Source organism: Entelurus aequoreus, linkage group LG10 (genome assembly GCF_033978785.1).
Source record: "Entelurus aequoreus isolate RoL-2023_Sb linkage group LG10, RoL_Eaeq_v1.1, whole genome shotgun sequence".
Classification (NCBI taxonomy): Eukaryota; Metazoa; Chordata; class Actinopteri; order Syngnathiformes; family Syngnathidae; genus Entelurus; species Entelurus aequoreus.
Genome location: NC_084740.1, coordinates 20,398,830 through 20,418,917, shown reverse-complemented (window position 1 = coordinate 20,418,917; position 20,088 = coordinate 20,398,830). Strand labels below are relative to the sequence as shown.

Genomic DNA, 20,088 nt, shown 5'->3' with positions numbered 1-20,088 from the left:
AAGCTTGTTTCCGAAAGTACCTCTATATATATGAACACCCAAGAACAAAACAGCAAAACGGCATTTCCTGCTCAAACTCTAACTTGTTTTAATTCTACCATCATGTGAATTAAGCCACGAAGAAGAAAAAAATCAGACGCGACGTCATATGAAACCCAGCAATTATGATTTCCCCCCTAATATAATGACTTTCACCTAGTAAAATTGGGACTTTATTATTGTAACTCAATTGTTTTTAACATTACTGTGTACACAGTGGTTTTCTTTCTTTCCTTTTTTGTCTTCTTCTTTCTAAATGTACAATATACCGTATTTCCTTGAATTGGCGCAGGGAATATAGTATTCGCACGTCTAGAATTACTGCCGGGTCAAACTCGTTTCTCAAAATAATTAACGCATGCTTGGCCTTATCGCCGGTTTATTATTGAAGCCGGATCAAATTCGTTTTGCAAAATATTAATTTTATTATCGCATGTCTATAATTTTCACCGGGTCAAACTCGTTTCGCAAAATATTTAGCATATGGCTAGAACTTCCACCGGGTCAAATTCGTTACGTCACGAGTGACGCATCTGTCCTCATCTTCAAAATGGAGGAAGCTGATTTCAGTAGTTTACAATTGCACAAAGGAAAAAAGATAAAGAGCTATTCAGTAGGATTTAAGGTCCAAGCTATTGAATACCGGCACAGTATGTTAAAGAGAACAGTAAGCATCTATGTTTTATTAATATACCGTAGCTGCGTGTGTGAAATACTGTATAAGTCATTAAATGACTCCCGCCTCCTGGTGGTAGAGGGCGCTGCCGCGCTAGTGATCCTTCTTGCGACTTCCGGTACCGCAGAAGAAGTGAACACACGCAGCAAGAGATTTTTTTTTTTAACAAGGAGGATTACATACCGGTATCTAAAATAAAACAGTTTTCTAAACTGGACTTTCAATGGGAGCAGGAGGTAATAATTAAAGGAATATCTCCATCGAGACAGAGACTTTTAAAACGGAAAAAAGAAAATAATGAAGACTTCTATAAACAAGTTATCGATGCTTTTGGTCAGAAGGAGCTGCAAATGGACTCCATTTATAAGTACAGGTAAGACCATAATAACGTTTTTTTAATTAAATGTGCTTTTCATGATGGTATGCTTACATCACACTCAAAGCGCACGCCTAAATTTTATGGATTCCTTTTGGTAAACGCCGGAGTGAGAAGAGGTTTTAAAATAATTACCGCATGCACGGCCATCCCGCCGGTTTCCGGTAAACGCAGGAGTGACAGGGGGTTTTAAATTAATTAACGCCCCTGCGGCTATTCAAGGAAATACGGTACTGTCATAATAATAAATTATGACTTCTTTATTCTTGTCAATAAAAAATTGTATTACATAACATTAGGACTTTTTTCATTATATTAGGACTTTAATAGAATAAAATGACTATTATATAACTGAAATTACAACCTTATTCCCTTTTCCCATATTACAACAGTATTCTCCTAAAAACTCTTTATGAATATGATACTGCAACTTTATTAATGTTCACTTCCAGCTAGGGGTGTAACGGTACGTGTATTTGTATTGAACCGTTTCGGTACGGGGGTTTCGGTTCGGTTCGGAGGTGTACCGAACGAGTTTCTACACGAACATATTAAGTAGCCGGATAAGCTTAAGTCTTAACAAGCTGCTCCGCTTCGTACTGCCTCTGTCTCTGTCAGTGCTCCGCAGCACCCAGCATTGTCCCACCCACACAACCATCTGATTGGTTACACACAGAGCGGTAACAGCCAATCAGCAGTGCGTATTCAGAGCGCATGGTGTCAGTGCTCCAGCGTCGAGCAGATAGGTGTTTAGCAGGTACGCATCAGGCAGCGGACTCTCCCCAAATTATAATAAACACCTCCCAGTCAACTACTAGTAACATCACTATGAGCCCGTTGACATTCTAGAAACATAAACTGCAGCTCAGCTCGCTCGCAGTCCTGGCTTGAGGTGAAGGCTAATTCACTTTTAGCGTAACGTTAGCTCATTTTGCGGTGTGTGTGTGTGTGTGTGTGTGTGTGTGTGTGTGTGTGTGTGTGTGTGTGTGTGTGTGTGTGTGTGTGTGTGTGTGTGTGTGTTACGGACAGCAAAGTCCTGTCTGCCTGTTATTTCACTTTACCTTTTTCTGTGTTGATTGAGCTGTGTTGAAGCAGCAAAACACGACATTATGTTAAATGAATGGTGTTCAGGGATGAATAGTCTCTCCTATTGCTATTGTACTATTTTTTCAGCTATAGTTACATTAATCATTAGTAATGGAGCAGCCTAGTTTTGAATGGCAGGGTCCCTGCTATCACATCAATCAATCAATCAATCAATGTTTATTTATATAGCCCTAAATAGGCTCCAGTAGATTTATGCTACTTTAACATCTGCTGACTGAAACCTTGCTTTTGAAGAATCCTCCATCAAGTCTTTTATTGGGCGCCAAACAATCATCCATGCCACACCCACTTCAAGTCCACTATTTGATAAAAAAAACATTTACATAATAAAAATCAACTACAGGCTTCCCAAATGCTGTAATAAATTAAGCATGATGAGTTGACTTGAAACTGTTTAATGTTGCACTGTTTATATGTAGAAAAAAAGTTTTGTCATTTTATTTAATCTGAGCAACAACTTGAGGCAGTTTAATGTTGATTAACGTGGACCCTGACTTAAACAAGTTGAAAAACTTATTGGAGTGTTACCATTTAGTGGTCAATTGTACGGAATATGTACTGTACTGTGCAATCTACTAATAAAAGTCTCAATCAATCAATCAAAAAAAGCACTTTATATGAAGAAAGGTTTTGTTAAGAAACCATTCTGAGCCTTATCTTATTTAGTTTTTATTTTATATATGTTGACCACATTAACCCTGGCAATGGACCCTGTGTGTATATGTATGTTATGCCATTGTAAGGTTTTGTTAAGAAACCATTCTGAGCCTTATCTTATTTAGTTTTTATTTTATATATGTTGACCACATTAACCCTGGCAATGGACCCTGTGTGTATATGTATGTTATGCCATTGTTTACAAATTTGGTAAATAAATAACCAAAACATTTATATTTTGTTGTTTTCTTACTGTACCGAAAATGAACCTCTAAACCGAGGTACGTACCGAACCGAAATTTTTGTGTACTGTTACACCCTACTTCCAGCGTACAGACATTTTTTTCTTATCATCTTCCTGCGGGTCTGTACTGGTACAATACAACTATCCTGTTTTTATGTTATGTTTTTTTTTCTGGTTTGTCTTGTTCAATCAAGTATTGTCTTGTTATGACTACGATCAGATTAGTGTTCATTTTACATTTTTCTTTGTTTTGTTGTACACCTGTGCGATGACAATAAAAGTTTAGTTTAGTTAAGTCTTTATTTGAAGGGACAGAGCACAGAGACATTAAAGGCCTACTGAAACCCACTACTACCGACCACGCAGTCTGATAGTTTATATATCAATGATGAAATCTTAACATTATAACACATGCCAATACGGCCGGGTTAACTTATAAAGTGACATTTTAAATTTGCCGCTAAACTTCCGGTTCGAAACGCCTCTGAGGATGACGTATGCGCGTGACGTAGCCCGACGAACACGGGTATGCCTTCCACATTGAAGCCGATACGAAAAAGCTCTATTTTCATTTCATAATTCCACAGTATTCTGGACATCTGTGTTCGTGAATCTGTTTCAATCATGTTCATTGCATTATGGAGAAGGAAGCCAAGCAAGCAAAGAAGAAAGTTGTCGGTGCGAAATGGACGTATTTTTCGAACGTAGTCAGCCACAACAGTACACAGCCGGCGCTTCTTTGTTTACATTCCCGAAAGATGCAGTCAAGATGGAAGAACTCGGATAACAGAGACTCTAACCAGGAGGACTTTTGATTTGGATACACAGACGCCTGTAGAGAACTGGGACAACACAGACTCTTACCAGGATTACTTTGATTTGGATGACAAAGACGCAGACGTGCTACTGTGAGTATGCAGCTTTGGCTTTTTTTTGCGTATGTACGTAACTTTTTTAAAATATATAAGCTTTATGAACCTTGGGTTAGGTGAACGGTCTTTTGGGCTGAGTGATTGTGTGTGTTGATCATGTGTTTGAATTGTATTGGCGTGTTCTATGGAGCTAGGAGCTAGCAGAGGAGCTAGGAGCTAGCATAACACGTACCGTACCGTAAGTGCGCGTCACGTACGTAACTTTTTAAAAATATATAAGCTTTATGAACCTTGGGTTAGGTGAACGGTCTTTTGGGCTGAGTGATTGTGTGTGTTGATCGGGTGTTTGAATTGTATTGGCGTGTTCTATGGAGCTAGGAGCTAGCAGAGGAGCTAGGAGCTAGCATAACAAACACGCAGGTGTTATTATGCAGGATTAATTTGTGGCATATTAAATATAAGCCTGGTTGTGTTGTGGCTAATAGAGTATATATATGTCTTGTGTTTATTTACTGTTGTAGTCATTCCCAGCTGAATATCAGGTACCGTGAGTATGCAGCCTTGGCTGCTAAACATTCGATAACTTGACCGTATGTGCGCGTCACGTACGTAACTTTTTAAAAATATATAAGCTTTATGAACCTTGGGTTAGGTAAACGGTCTTTTGGGCTGAGTGATTGTGTGTGTTGATCAGGTGTTTGAATTGTATTGGCGTGTTCTATGGAGCTAGGAGCTAGCAGAGGAGCTAGGAGCTAGCATAACAAACACGCAGGTGTTTTTATGCAGGATTAATTTGTGGCATATTAAATATAAGCCTGGTTGTGTTGTGGCTAATAGAGTATATATATGTCTTGTGTTTATTTACTGTTGTAGTCATTCCCAGCTGAATATCAGGTCACCCCCGGCTCTCACAGCATCTTCCCTATCTGAATAGCTTCAACTCCCCACTAGTCCTTCACTTGCACTTTACTCATCCACAAATCTTTCATCCTCGCTCAAATTAATGGGGAAATTGTCGCTTTCTCGGTCCGAATCTCTCTCACTTCATGCGGCCATCATTGTAAACAATAGGGAACTTTGCGTATATGTTCAACTGACTACGTCACGCTACTTCCGGTAGGTGCAAGCCTTTTTTTTATCAGATACCAAAAGTTGCAATCTTTATCGTCGTTGTTCTATACTAAATCCTTTCAGCAAAAATATGGCAATATCGCGAAATGATCAAGTATGACACATAGAATAGATCTGCTATCCCCGTTTAAATAAAAAAAATTCATTTCAGTAGGCCTTTAAGCTCAAAGACAGATATGTTCTGCACCAGATTATAACTAAATAGCTAATTTCCATCTGCAGTCCCTGGTTACCTAAATTAAAGAGATACAAAAACATGCAATAAAATTATACTATAGCATGTAATCAAATTAAGAAAAGTCATAAAATGCCCTTTCATTGATTAAAACCACCCCTCCTTTACATCATAATAAGGCTGAAACGACGCGTCGACGTAGTCGACGTCATCAGTTACGTAAATACGTCGACGCCGTTTTTGTGCGTCGACGCGTCGCATATTTACGTCACACTACCGTCATGGCGAAGCGCAAAGCAGACGATCAAAGCAGACGATGCGAGCGGTGCGAGCGAGGGGGAAAAATCACGCCAAAAGTCGTCAAAAGTGTGGAAGTATTTCAATACACAGCCTAATAATGTTGTTCTATGCACACTGTGTCGAGCAGAAATGGCCTATCATAGCAGCACAACGGCTATGAACGAACATTTGAAAAGAAAACCATCAACTAGTCAATCGTCCGCGTTAGCATACTTTGTCATCATTACACAAAAACATGAATGTGTCATTTGTATCTGCTAGGGGTGTAACGGTACGTGTTTTGTATTGAACCGTTTCGGTACGGGGCTTTCGGTTCGGTACGGGGGTGTACCGAACGAGTTTCTAAGCTAAAGCTAACTTTAGCTGCTAAAGTCTTAACAAGCTGCTTCGCTCCTTCTGCCTCTGTCTCAGCACGCAGCATTGTCCCACCCACACAACCATCTGATTGGTACACACGAAGCATTATCAGCCAATCAGCAGTGCGTATTCAGAGCGTCACCAGCCAATCAGCAGTGCGTATTCAGAGCGCATGTAGTCAGCGCTTCAGCGTCGAGCAGATAGTAGTGATGGGATCGGCAGTTCTTTTGACTGTACTGAATCACTAGAATAAGTTCCTTAAATTGATTCGTTCAAAAAATGTGTTCACCGAATCACCCCCCCCCCCCCCCCCCAAAAAAAAATTGGGGGGGGCGTGCGTAGTACAGACAGTACTGTGCAGACATTCGCAAACTGCGTAGGGACTCGCGTTAATCTAACAACAACAACAGTTGCAGTAGAAGGGATAATAATAATAATAATAATAATAATAATAATAATATGAATCAGAATTTATCCCCAAGGAGAAATTTATTTTTGTTACAATAACTGTGTAAATAATAGCCTATGTATGTGTACATACATTAGTTATTATTTTTATTTTAAATCTTCTCAAAACAGCCTGCTTACACTTTACCCCCCGCCCCTTCTTTCTGTCTCCTCTACTAGTCTACTCTCATTTTGTTTTCATGTGGCTTGTTTTCATGGGATCGGCAGTTCTTTTGACTGTACGAATCACTAGAATCAGTGACTGACAACGCCACACTGTGGCCGCAGTTCATTACGTGTACCGAATCACTTCTGCAGTTCTTTTGACAGTACGAATCACTAGAATCAGTGACTGACAACGCCACACGGTGGCCAGTTCAGTACGTGTACCGAATCTCTTCTGCAGTTCTTTTGACAGTACGAATCACTAGAATCAGTGACTGACAACGCCACACGGTGGCCAGTTCAGTACGTGTACCGAATCTCTTCTGCAGTTCTTTTGACAGTACGAATCACTAGAATCAGTGACTGACAACGCCACACGGTGGCCAGTTCAGTACGTGTACCGAATCTCTTCTGCAGTTCTTTTGACAGTACGAATCACTAGAATCAGTGACTGACAACGCCACACTGTGGCCGCAGTTCAGTACGTGTACCGAATCACTTCTGCAGCAGCAGGACAGTTTAATTGCAAATCAGCATTTTTATAATGATGATGATAGCTACTAAACAACAACAACAACAACAACAGTTGCAGTAGAATGGATAATAATAATAATAATAATATGAATCAGAATTGATCCCCAAGGAGAAATTTATTTTTGTTACAATAACTGTGTAAATAATAGCCTATGTATGTGTACATACACTAGTTATTATTTTTATTTTAAATCTTCTCAAAACAGCCTGCCCTACACGTTACCCTCCGCCCCTCCCCCTCGCGTCGCTGCTGCTCAGCCTGCACGGATTTTCTTTAACTTTATGTGTTGAGATAATGGGGACGTGTGTTTGTTTTCATGTGGCTTGAGTCAACATTAGCCGTTAGCTTGGAGAATGAATGGAGAACGGATGCCAATGGCATGAAACATATCACCGCGACGGGGGAGAATCACTCGCGGCATTGGGACAAGCAGAGCAGAGAGCGAGAGCGTTGACGTTCACTGAGTGATTCATGTCGTTAATCCGCGGTGAACGAATCGTTCGCTCAGTCCCTCCCCCCGCCCTCTCATTGGCTGTGTCGTTCGCCGACGTCGAGGGTTCAGTGAGTCACAGAATGCGCCAGTTCCACTCATACCGGCATGTTCGCGGCGGAGCTCAACTGAACTGAGAAAGGAACGAATCAGTTCATGAAGTGATTCGGTTCAGTACGTTCACTCAAAAGATTCGTTCTTTCGAACGAATCGTTCGCGAACGACACAACACTAGCAGATAGGTGTTTAGCAGGTGAGCATCAGGCAGCGGACTCTCCCCAAATGATAAAAAACACCTCCCAGTCAACTACTAGTAACATCACTATGAGCCCGTTGACCTTCTAGAAACGTAAACTGCAGCTCAGCTCACTCGCAGTCCTGGCTTGAGGTGAAGGCTAATTACCTCTCAGTTCCAGCCACATCGACCCCTTCTGAGCGCCTATTTTCATTGGATGTTTATCTTTATTTTTGCACATTTTAAAGCAAAATAAGCAATACTTTTACTTTTGAAATGCTTATACTATTGCAGAATATTAAGATTTGCACTGGATGTTGACTTTTATAATTGCACATTAAAAAGCAAATAAGCTACTTTTAATTTTGTTAAAGGTTAAAAGTTTTAAATGTTTACATTGTTACAGAATATTTAGTCATGTTGTTGTCAATGTTGACTGAGTGGCCATACTTCTTTTTTTTTGTAAATAAAAGCCATGCCTTTTGAAAAAACTGGCCTACATTTATTTTTTCATCTTCATTTTGAATAAAAAAATAATCGGTAAAATGAAAAATAATCTATAGATTAATCGAAAAAAATAATCTATAGATTAACCGATTAATCGAAAAAAATAATCTATAGATTAATCGATAGAAAAATAATCGTTAGCTGCAGCCTTTTGATCTGCTTGCGCTGTGGAAGGCGGCTGCATCTCCAGTAGCTCCGTAGTTGTAGATCTTTTAAACTTATTTTATCTTTATCTTTTATCTTTAATTATTATTATTATTTATTAGATCTTATAAACTTTTATTTTATCTTTTGTCTTTTATCTTTTTTATGTTTTCCTTGAAGACAGTGAATCCCTGTACATATCCAATGGATACTTTTGGCAGTTTTAAAAGACCAAGAGCCAGCTTTCTTACTTATGCGAGAGAGGAGCTGCTCACTCTGAAAACATCGGAGCGTACTGGTATCCGACACTCCATTCCAGTGGAGCTGAGGAAGAATCCTCGGGGCTGCAAAGCGGGGGCTAAGCTAAAGGCTAAGCGAGAGGAAAATTGACGGCGCTACAAACCATCCATTCCTTCCGTCATCATGGGGAATGTGAACTCGCTGCCAAACAAGATCGACGAGCTTCATGGACTAAAAAGCCAGCGTGCATATCGAGAGAGCAGCCTGTTTATCTTCACGGAAACGTGGCTAAACCATCTGGTACCGGATGCTAACGTGGACCTGCAGGGATTCACCGCAGTGAGAGCTGACAGAGACACTAAAGCATGTGGGAAAAGCAAAGGTGGGGGGCTCATCATATACGTTAACAACCGCTGGTGTAACCCGGGACACATCTCCGTGAAGAAAGTCTTGTGTTGCCCGGACCTGGAGCTACTAGCTGTTAGCCTCCGGCCATACTATCTGCCGAGGGAGTTCAGTCACGTGATCTCCCTCTGTGTTTACATTCCCCCGAGGGCAGATGCAGCCAATGCATGTGAAAGGATCCACGCCATCACATCAAGGCTACAGACAAAACCTCCTGAGGCTTTTTTCATCATTTCTGGGGACTTCAATCATGCTACTTTGGAATCAACCTTAGCTGCTTTTTACCAGGCTGTGGATTGTCCCACGAGAAACAACAGGACAATTGACCTACCGTATGCTAATGTCAAGGATGCATACAAGGTCACACCCCTCCCCCCACTAGGGAAGTCTGACCACAATCTTGTCCATTTGCAGCCAAAATACAACCCCCTGGTCCAAAGGCAGCCTGTTAACACTTGCTCTGTGAGGAGATGGTCCCCTGAAATGGAAGATGCCCTCAGGGAATGCTACAACACCACAGACTGGGACGTGCTGCTTCCACAGGGTGAGGACATTGATGGGCTGACTCACTGTCTCACGGATTACCTCAACTTCTGTGTGGACGTGATCTGCCCTGCTAAGACTGTTCGGTGCTACCCTAATAACAAACCCTGGGTAACACAAGAGGTTAAAGCTGTCCTCAACAAGAAGAAAGCTGCCTTCAGGAGTGGAGACAGGGAGGCAATGAGAGCAGCACAGCGGGAGGTGAAACAACGCGTGAGGGAAGCTAAGGACAGCTACAGGAAGAAGCTGGAGCAGAAGCTGGAGCAGAAGCTGCAGCAGAACAACATGAGGGAGGTCTGGGAAGGTGTGAAAACCATCACAGGCCACAAGGCAAAGACCAGAGCTGTTGGGGGGACAATAGAGAGGGCGAATGAGATGAATAACTTCTTCAACCGCTTCAACCAGCCCGTGTCCTCTCCACCCCTCACTCCCCATTGCAGCCACCCACTTTCCCCTCAACGCACCTCCCCCCCAGCCACGGCAACACCCCCCTCCACCACCTCTACGCAGACATTAGTCATCTCTGCAGACCAGGTCAGAGGTCAACTGAGGAAGCTACAGCCTAGGAAAGCAGCAGGCCCAGACAAGGTGTGCCCCCGACTCCTGAAGACCTGTGCTGCAGAACTGGGTGAACCACTCCAGCGGATCTTCAACCTCAGCCTGCAGCTGGGGAGAGTGCCCACCCTCTGGAAGACGTCGTTCATTGTTCCAGTTCCCAAAAAGAACTGCCCCAGTGAGTTGAACGACTACAGACCAGTGGCGCTCACCTCTCATATAATGAAGACAATGGAGCGGCTCTTTCTCAGCCTCCTCAGACCACAGGTGCAACATGCCCAGGACAGCCTGCAGTTTGCGTACCAGGCAGGCGTTGGTGTGGAGGATGCTATCCTTTACCTGCTGCACCGAGCCCACTCACACCTGGATAAGGGAAATGGCGCTGTGAGGATCCTGTTCCTGGACTTCTCGAGTGCCTTTAATACTATCCAGCCCCGCCTACTCCAGGACAAGCTGGACAGAATGCGAGTGGATCCCTGCCTGGTTGCCTGGATTTCAGACTATCTCACCCATAGGCAACAGTACGTCAGACTGAAGGACATCACATCTGACACTGTGATCAGCAGCACCGGAGCACCCCAGGGAACGGTGCTGGCCCCTCTTCTCTTCACCCTGTACATCGCTGACTTCTGCTACAACTCAGAGCTGTCACATCCAGAAGTACGCGGATGACACAGCCATCGTCGGGTGCATCAGTGACGGCAGAGAGGAGGAGTTTCAGAGGCTGGTGAGGGACTTTGTTGTCTGGTGCCACAGGAACCTCTTGCAGCTCAACCCTTCAAAGACCAAAGAGCTGGTCATTGACTTTGGGAGGTCGAGTCCAAGGTCACAACCTATTGTGATCGAGGGAGTCGAGGTACAGACCGTGGACTCATTCAAGTACCTCGGGGTGTGGGTGGACAACAAGCTGGACTGGACTGTTAACACGGACCACTTGTACAGGAAAGGACAGAGCAGGCTGTACTTCCTGAGGAGGCTGCACTCCTTCAACGTCTGTAAAAAACTATTGTGGATGTACTACCAGTCTGTGGTTGCCAGTGTTCTGTACTACATCGTAGTGTGCTGGGGGGGCAGTATATCTAAGAAGGACAGCTCCAGACTGGAGAAACTGATCAGGCGGGCCGGTTCTACGATCGGACTAAAACTGGACTCACTGGTGACGGTGGCAGAGAAGAGGACTGTGGAAAAACTAGTGAGCATCCTGGATGATGCCAGTCACCCTCTGCATACCGTTGTCAGTAGCCAGAGGAGCCTGTTCAGTGCTAGACTGCTTCATCCCAAGTGCAGGACTAATAGACTAAAAAACTCCTTTGTCCCACACGCCATTAGACTGTACAACTCCTCTCTGGGGGGGAGGGGGGGTACTAGAATGACGGGGGATGCAAAACAATAACAGTGTAATACGTTTTCATAACATGGTCACTAATGCCTAGTTTCTCTTGTTATATTCTTATTTTACTGTTATATTTGTATTCTCATTGATGCTTTTTGTTTCTATTCTATTGTAATATTTTTCTATTTTGTTTCCATTTATACCCCCATTATTTACTTTTTTTTAAATTCGATCTCAATTCTGTACACTGCTGCTGGAATTTTAATTTTCCTGAGGGAACTCTCCTGAAGGAATCAATAAAGTACTATCTATCTATCTATCTATCTATCTATCTATCTATCTATCTATCTATCTATCATAACACATAGCATTCTAGTCTTACAATAGTGTGACTTACTTCTAATTCATTAGCATCATTCTTGTAAGATTACTACCATATTCTAGTATACGTCCAACACAGGGGCGGCATGGCGTAGTGGGCAGAGCGCCCGTGTCAGAAACCTGAGGGTTGCAGGTTCGCTCCCCGCCTCTTACCATGACGTTGTGTCCTTGGGCAGGACACTTCACCCTTGCCCCCGGTGCCGCTCACACCGGTGAATGAATGTTGAATGAATGATAGGTGGTGGTCGGAGGGGCCGTAGGCGCAAATTGGCAGCCACGCTTCCGTCAGTCTACCCCAGGGCAGCTGTGGCTACGAAAGTAGCTTACCACCACCAGGTGTGAATGAATGATGGGTTTTTAACATGTAAAGCGACTTTGGGTACTTAGAAAAGCGCTATATAAATCCCAGGTATTATTATTATTATTATTATTTTGCAAAATACAACTTCATTCTAGTAAAATGATAACTTTTCTCTCCTCATACACCTCTGTTTTTATTTTTTTCCCAGTAAACAGAATACATTCCTTACTCGGACACATCACATGTTCATACGGACTGTACGTAGGCTGATGTTTCATTTCATCAATTTCAAAGGCATCCTTGAAGAGCCAGATAGCTTGTTTTTTTTATCTCTGCCATGTACTGTTCTGCTACACTCAGCTGTCAGGAAGGAATGCTAGTATGGCGAAAGCAAGACAGCAAAGACAACAATGGAAAAAAGTGCTCATTGCAAGTGACACACATGCATGCACATTGTTATGCAATCCATGTTCAAAAAAATATGACACGTAAATGACTCAGAGTAAGTTGACTGACTGAATGGGGTTTGTTTCGAATGCTGAACAATTACTTTTTTAAGGATTGTTTTATAAGAAAAAGAGTAAATGACTGATGATGCACTCTAACATTTGCCAATTAGAAGAATAATGTGTGCTTCTTCTTATTTTGAAAATGTAAACACGTGATGTGCTTTAATGTAAAATACACAAAACCATTAATACAGTTTGAGGATGATTTATATTCATACAAACAGGACAATAATCTAAAGACATAATGTATCATCTTGATATAGATATTGATATTCTGCATGCTATCATCTAGTTATTATAGTATATATCATTAGATATAACTGTAAATGGAAAAAATTTAAAGTAACACTCATATACTGTAAAGCGGGGGTCTCCAACCAGTAGCCCGTGAGTTACCAGTACCTCGCCAGATGACTTTGTAGCTCGCCAGATGACTTTGAGTAGCTCACCAAAAAGTCAAAAAATATTTGCTTAAACTCTCAGCATTTTTATGACTTGATGGGGTCATTTTGAAAATTCTTAGCGCCAACACTGCTGCATGCTATCATCTAGTTCAGTGTTTTTCAACCTTTTTTGAGCCAAGGCACATTTTTTTCATTGAAAAAATCCAGGGAGACACTATCCCATCATCGTCGCTATACCAAACTTGTCACTTATTAGCAATCTAAGCTTAATAATACACCAAAAGAAAGCTTATTGTCTTTTTCTGTCTTTTATTCCCGCTCTTACTTTTTCCACTTCCAGGTGTCCAACACACAACACGTGTCATCATATCCTGTGTCCCCCGCCCTTAAATTCCCCTTACAATGGTTCCAGTATGGTCCTGTGACCCGAGTAACCAATACATGACAGACACCACCAGCAGAAAATGTTAAAAACGAAACTCAATAGACTATATTGGCAATATAAAGTCGTTCTCACCAAGTACCTGATGCAATTGTTCGAAATGACTTCAAACGATAACCATCATTAATTCTCTTGTCTCAAAGTAGACTTACAAAACAATGAGCTACCTGCTGCCACCTACGGGTACGGAAGAGTATTACACGGTTACTCTGCTGATCTCCAGACCGTACAGACACTCAACAACGGCACATTGTTTGCGGATTATAATTACTGGTTTGCAAAAAATATTAGGTGAAATTGCATCATTTCCCACGGCACACCAAACAATATCTCACTGTACACTAGTGTGCCGCGGCACAGTGGTTGAAAAACACTGATCTAGTTCTTATAGTATATATCATTAGGTATAACTGTAAATGGTACATTTTAAAGTAACACTCATATACTGTAAAGCGGGGGTCTCCAACCAGTAGCTCGTGAGTTACCGGTAGCTCGCCAGAGGACTTTGAGTAGCTCACCAAAGAGTCCAAAAATATTTGCTTAAACTCTCAGCATTTTTATAACACTTCAAATCAGACTTAATTAATTACACATTACCACAAACTAGCATAAAGACAATGATTGCACTCTTAGAATGTAGATCTGCTTCCTAAATACTCCAACAGGCTCCTTCAGCTTGGTTCCCACAGTGTTGGATACAAGAACTCCTTCATTACACACTCCATCCAGCTGTATAAAACACTGGCCATACAGCAATAGATGATATCTGTCTATTACCTGACACCTGACATGTTAGCTACCTCTCTTTCTTTATAATGTATATTTTCTGCTGGATCTACTCTCCACTTTATGCTGCAGCTGTTACATATACTGTGATACCTGCACAGTGGCCTAGTGGTTAGAGTGTCCGCCCTGAGATCGGTAGGTCGTGAGTTCAAACCCCGGCCGAGTCATAACAAAGACTATAGAAATAGGAGCCATTACCTCCCTGCTAGGCACTCAGCATCAAGGGTTGGAATTAGGGGTTAAATCACCAAAAATGATTCCCAGGCGCGGCTACCGCTGCTGCTCATTGCTCCCCTCACCTCCCAGGGAGTGGAACAAGGGAATGGGTCAAATGCAGAGAATAATTTCACCACACCCAGTGTGTGTGTGTGACTATCATTGGTACTTTAACTTTTTTTTCAACTTTATATTGTACATGTTAATTGTTATATATTGTATATCCATCCATCCATTTTCTACCGCTTGTCCCTTTCGGGGTGGTGGGGGGTGCTGGAGCCTATCTCAGCTACAATCGGGCGGAAGGCGGGGTACACCCTGGACAAGTCGCCATCTCATCACAGGGCCAACACAGATAGACAGACAACATTCACACACTAGGGACCATTTAGTGTTGCCAATCAACCTATCCCCAGGTGCATGTCTTTGGAGGAGGGAGGAAGCCGGAGTACCCGAAGGGAACCCACACAGTCACGGGGAGAACATGCAAACTCCACACAGAAAGATCCCGAGCGCAGGATCAAACCCAGGACCTTCGTATTGTGAGGCAGACGCACTAACCCCTCTTATACCGTGCTGCCCTATATATATATATATATATTACATAAAAATATAATATAATAATATAATATATCAGTATATATCCTATAATGTATACACTACTGTTCAAAAGTTTGGGGTCACATTGAAATGTCCTTATTTTTGAAGGAAAAGCACTGTACTTTTCAATGAAGATAAATTTAAACTAGTCTTAACTTTAAAGAAATACACTCTATCAATCAATCAATGTTTATTTATATAACCCTAAATCACAAGTGTCTCAAAGGGCTGTACAAGCCACAACGACATCCTCGGTACAGAGCCCACATACACTCTATACATTGCTAATGTGGTAAATGACTATTCTAGCTGCAAATGTCTGAGTTTTGGTGCAATATCTACATAGGTGTATAGAGGCCCATTTCCAGCAATATCACTCCAGTGTTCTAATGGTACAATGTGTTTGCTCATTGGCTCAGAAGGCTAATTGATGATTAGAAAACCCTTGTGCAATCATGTTCACACATCTGAAAACAGTTTAGCTCATTACAGAAGCTACAAAATTGACCTTCCTTTGAGCAGATTGAGTTTCCGGAGCATCACATTTGTGGGGTCAATTAAACGCTCAAAATGGCCAGAAAAAGAGAACTTTCCTCTGAAACTCGACAGTCTATTCTTGTTCTTAGAAATTAAGGCTATTCCACAAAATTGTTTGGGTGACTCCAAACTTTTGAACGGTAGTGTATATAATATTTAAATATTACATATATGTTATATTTTATATTGCTACTACGGTACATTTTTAGTCTACTTTATACCTGCATTATCCTTTCCATCCTTACACTTTCCAGCCTTTGTAACTGAGCTACTGTGTGGAACAATTTCCCTTGTGGATCATTAAAGTTTGTTTATGTCTAAAAAATTTACATTTTAAATGTTGCTAGTCATATAAATAAAACACAAAATAATTTATTTTTGACCTATATATACTGATTTTAAAAAAAGATGCACTATAAAGAAATGCATACTTAAAAAAAATAAAAGATGTAGATGAATAAAAGGTTTTAATGCATAATGTGCCAACAGTTTGTAAGGCTCTGGCAAAACAAGCATATTCTCTTTGTTTGGGTAGACATAAGACATGGAAATAAAGGTTACAAAAATGAGATTATTTTTTTTGTAAAAGTAGCTCTTAAAAGAAAAAAGGTTGGAGACACACAATACAGCCCAGATCCTAGTAAAAACAAGTTCTGTATTAAAGTACAGCACATTGAAGTATACAGATCAGTAAAAATAGCAGTCCTAGGGCAACAATAAATGATTAAAAAAAAAAAATATGAGCAACCGTACCTGGCAGTTTTTGTCCTGGTGTAATTATTGTATCAGCTTTTTAAAAAAAGTTGACGTCGTGGAAAGCGTGCAGTACTGGTGCCGACTAGTATTAGTACCACACTGAATGCGGTTAGTGCGGAAGAGGAAACGTCAACAACACTCAGAGAGCAGCTTGACAACTTCAGCCTTTGTGGTATGACGGGCACAGCTAGCTTAAAATGAATTCCCTAACATTAGTCCGTATGGTAGCTAAAACACCTTTTAACACTAAATGTGGAGTAAGGACTTCCGCAAATGAAGAGTATCAGATGAAAAACTTTAAAGTAGTTCTACGCTGTGGCGACATAACGAAACTAGCAAATGGGCTAATGTTTCCATTTCCTGTCACGTGTGTTGCCTTTAGGTGCCCACTAAAGTGCAGTAAAAATGTCAAGTAATTTTTGACTTATTGTAGTTCTTTCTTTTTTTAGCTAGCTATCATTGAACTCAAATAATATATATATATGTTATGCTGTTTGAAAATTACAAACAAAAAATAAAAACAGCTACATGACCAGGGGCGTCCGTTTGCTGCCGACAGCTCATTTTTATTTGCCATTCTATAAATGAAATAATAAAAAATACACAACAAAAATGGGTACATAATACTTTTTTTCTGAGCATATTAGATCCAAAGTCAGAATGTACAGAATGATCCCAAACCAAAAAAACACAAAAATACTGTAAATAAAAAATGCAACAGGAAATGCTGCAAATTCACAAAACAAACAGTTGCAGGATAAAAAAAAAAAAAAACGCTAAATAAAACAACATAAATCAACTGTGTGAGCAAACGGCTGCAACAGTTATCCTAAATTCATTCCTGTGTTATTGCCTAATGAAAACCAACATGTGATTGATTCATATATTGTTATTCTTTTTTTTATGTATACTATTTTTATACCAGTGTATCATATATTCTGTACCTTGTATCCAGTTTACAATGTGTATGTTTCTGTTAAGGCTGTTATTTAAAGCATGGAATTCTCTAGGCAAAGGCTTAAAAAGTTGCAAGAATATTTTTGAATTTAAAAAGAGTTACAAAAAGAGACAACTAGAATTATATCAAACTGATTTTTGATTTTGATTGGACGTGTCATTTTGAAAATGCTTAAAAGAACATTTTAAGTATTTTGGAGTTCGGGTGTTGGTGGAGGGAACAGTGATAAAGTAATCTAAAATAATTTGTGTTAAAAAGGGGGCAGATAAATATAAGAATAGTATTCTTCCATCTGCTCCTTTCTGATCATGGAAATGTATAAGAAACAAAAAAACAATGAAAGTGTCAACTGTATATGGCTTGTATATATGCATTTTCATGAAAGGAATAAAAAGAAATGATGATGATGATGATGATTTAAGTTAAAGTTAAAGTACCAATGATTGTCACACACACACATCATTTTCATGGCTGAATAAGCTATCTATAACCTTACAATTAAGCGACCTTTAATTGTGTCTTTCCCTGTTAGACATTTGGCAACGTGGTACACTAATTACATGAAGTGAGAACACTTTTTTTTAGATGTGTACTATTTTTATATCAGTGTATCATATATTCTGTATCTTTTATCCAGTATACAATGTGTATGTTTCTGTTAAGAGTCTTAACAGAAACATACAAAGTAATGTTGTGGATGCTGTGAAAATTGCTTTCTAAATATATTTATATATATATATTTTTTTTTAAGGAGTTTGTGATATTGGCCAGGGTTTGCGATCCGAAAACTGAGGAGGTGGTGACGAAGTTTCTGCACATGCCAGTGTGCAACATTGGCACAGCAGAGAACCTCTTTGAGTCACTGAACGCAGTGCTAAGGTAAATGTAAAGTCGCTTATGTGTAAATGTAAATATATTACAATATGCTAGGACAGTGCTTCTCAAATGGGGGTACGTGTACCCCTGGGGGTACTTGAAGGTATGCCAAGGGGTACGTGAGATTTTTTTTTAAATATTCTAAAAATAGCAACAATTCAAAAATCCTTTATAAATATATTTATTGAATAATACTTCAACAAAATATGAATGTAAGTTCATAAACTGAACATCAAATCAAGTAGGCTATTCCATTCATTACAATGCAATATTCAGTGTTGACAGCTAGATTTTTTGTGGACATGTTCCATAAATATTGATGTTAAAGATTTATTTTTTTGTGAAGAAATGTTTAGAATTGAATTCATAAATCCAGATGGATCTCTATTACAATCCCCAAAGAGGGCCCTTTAAGTTGATGATTACTTCTGTGTGTAAAAATCTTTATTTATAATTGAATCACTTGTTTATTTTTCAACAAATTTTTAGTTATTTTTATATCTTTTTTTCCAAATAGTTCAAGAAAGACCACAACAAATGAGCAATATTTTGCACTGTTATACAATTTAATAAATCAGAAACTGATGACATAGTGCTGTATTTTACTTCTTTATCTCTATTTTTCAACCAAAAATGCTTTGCTCTGATTAGGGGGTACTTGAATTAAAAACATTTTCACAGGGGGTACATCACTGAAAAAAGGTTGAGAACCACTGTGCTAGGAGACAGACCACTGATAAGTAATGTTGTGCTTTGTTTATTCCTAGTGACAGAAAAATTGACTGGAGAAACGAAACCATGCAGCATTAATGGTAAGAAGTATTTAATTTATTATTGGTTACCTTCAGAATAACAATGTTATTAAAAAGAAAAAGAGACTTATTGTACTCTAAAAATGTTGGTCTTACTTAAAAATGCACGCACTTAGTTGTATTCAGAGTTAAAGAATATTCAATGTTTATTTATTTTTCAATGATATTATATGGCTCTCACGAAAATACATTTTAAAATATTTGGCTTTCATGGCTCTCATGGCTCTCTCAGCCAAAAAGGTTCCCGACCCCTGTTATAGAGGATAAGACTAGAGAAAGCAATTATATCCCAAGCTCACTTGTGCTTAATTTGCTCATTTTCATTTGCAGTTATGGAGCTAGGAAACAGTCTGCCGCAGCTGCGATTGGACCTGACCAGCCTCCGGGTACAAGTACTGGAGTACCAATTGCTTGCCAGGGAACATCTTCCCCAGGAAGCAAGGATTGACCGGTTTTGGGCCATGCTAGGGAGAGATGGAAGATTCCCCACACTCGTGCATTTGATGAAAGCACTTTTATGCGTGCCACACAGCAATGCATCATCAGAGAGGGTGTTCAGTATGGTTCGAAAAATAGTGACAGAGAATAGAAAGAGGATGGACAATTCAACCCTTAACTCACTCCTTTCCTGCAAAATAAATTTCACAGATGCTGCCCACAGCTATATTCCTTCAAAGGCTGTGCTTCTGGCTGCAAAGCATTGTACTTTCAAGTACTACAATGAGTAGATGAGTGTTGTGTGTGTGTGTGTGTGTGTATATGTGTAAATAAATGAACACTAAAATTCAAGTATTTCTTTTATTTATATTTATATATATATAATAAAATAAATATATATATAGCTAGAATTCACTGAAAGTCAAGTATTTATATATATATATATATATATACATATATATATATATATATATATACATATATATATATATATATATATATATATATATATATATATATATATATATATATATATATAT

General features: G+C 39.9%; 1 protein-coding gene and 1 long non-coding RNA gene across 2 annotated transcripts in view; one reads left to right on the top strand and one right to left on the bottom strand.

The window, feature by feature from the left end:
* Nucleotides 1–16,823, bottom strand: part of LOC133658353 (inositol-trisphosphate 3-kinase C-like) — an 82,025-nt gene extending 65,202 nt beyond the window's left edge. The window contains exon 1 of the mRNA XM_062060275.1: nucleotides 16,463–16,823. The gene's annotated coding sequence lies outside the window, so the exon portion shown is untranslated. The remainder of the gene's footprint in view (nucleotides 1–16,462) is intronic.
* Nucleotides 16,824–18,180: 1,357 nt separating this feature from the next.
* Nucleotides 18,181–19,846, top strand: LOC133659317 (uncharacterized). The gene is made up of 3 exons (XR_009827619.1): nucleotides 18,181–18,302; nucleotides 19,067–19,111; nucleotides 19,442–19,846. It is a non-coding gene; the product is annotated as an uncharacterized LOC133659317 (long non-coding RNA).
* Nucleotides 19,847–20,088: the final 242 nt, after the last annotated feature.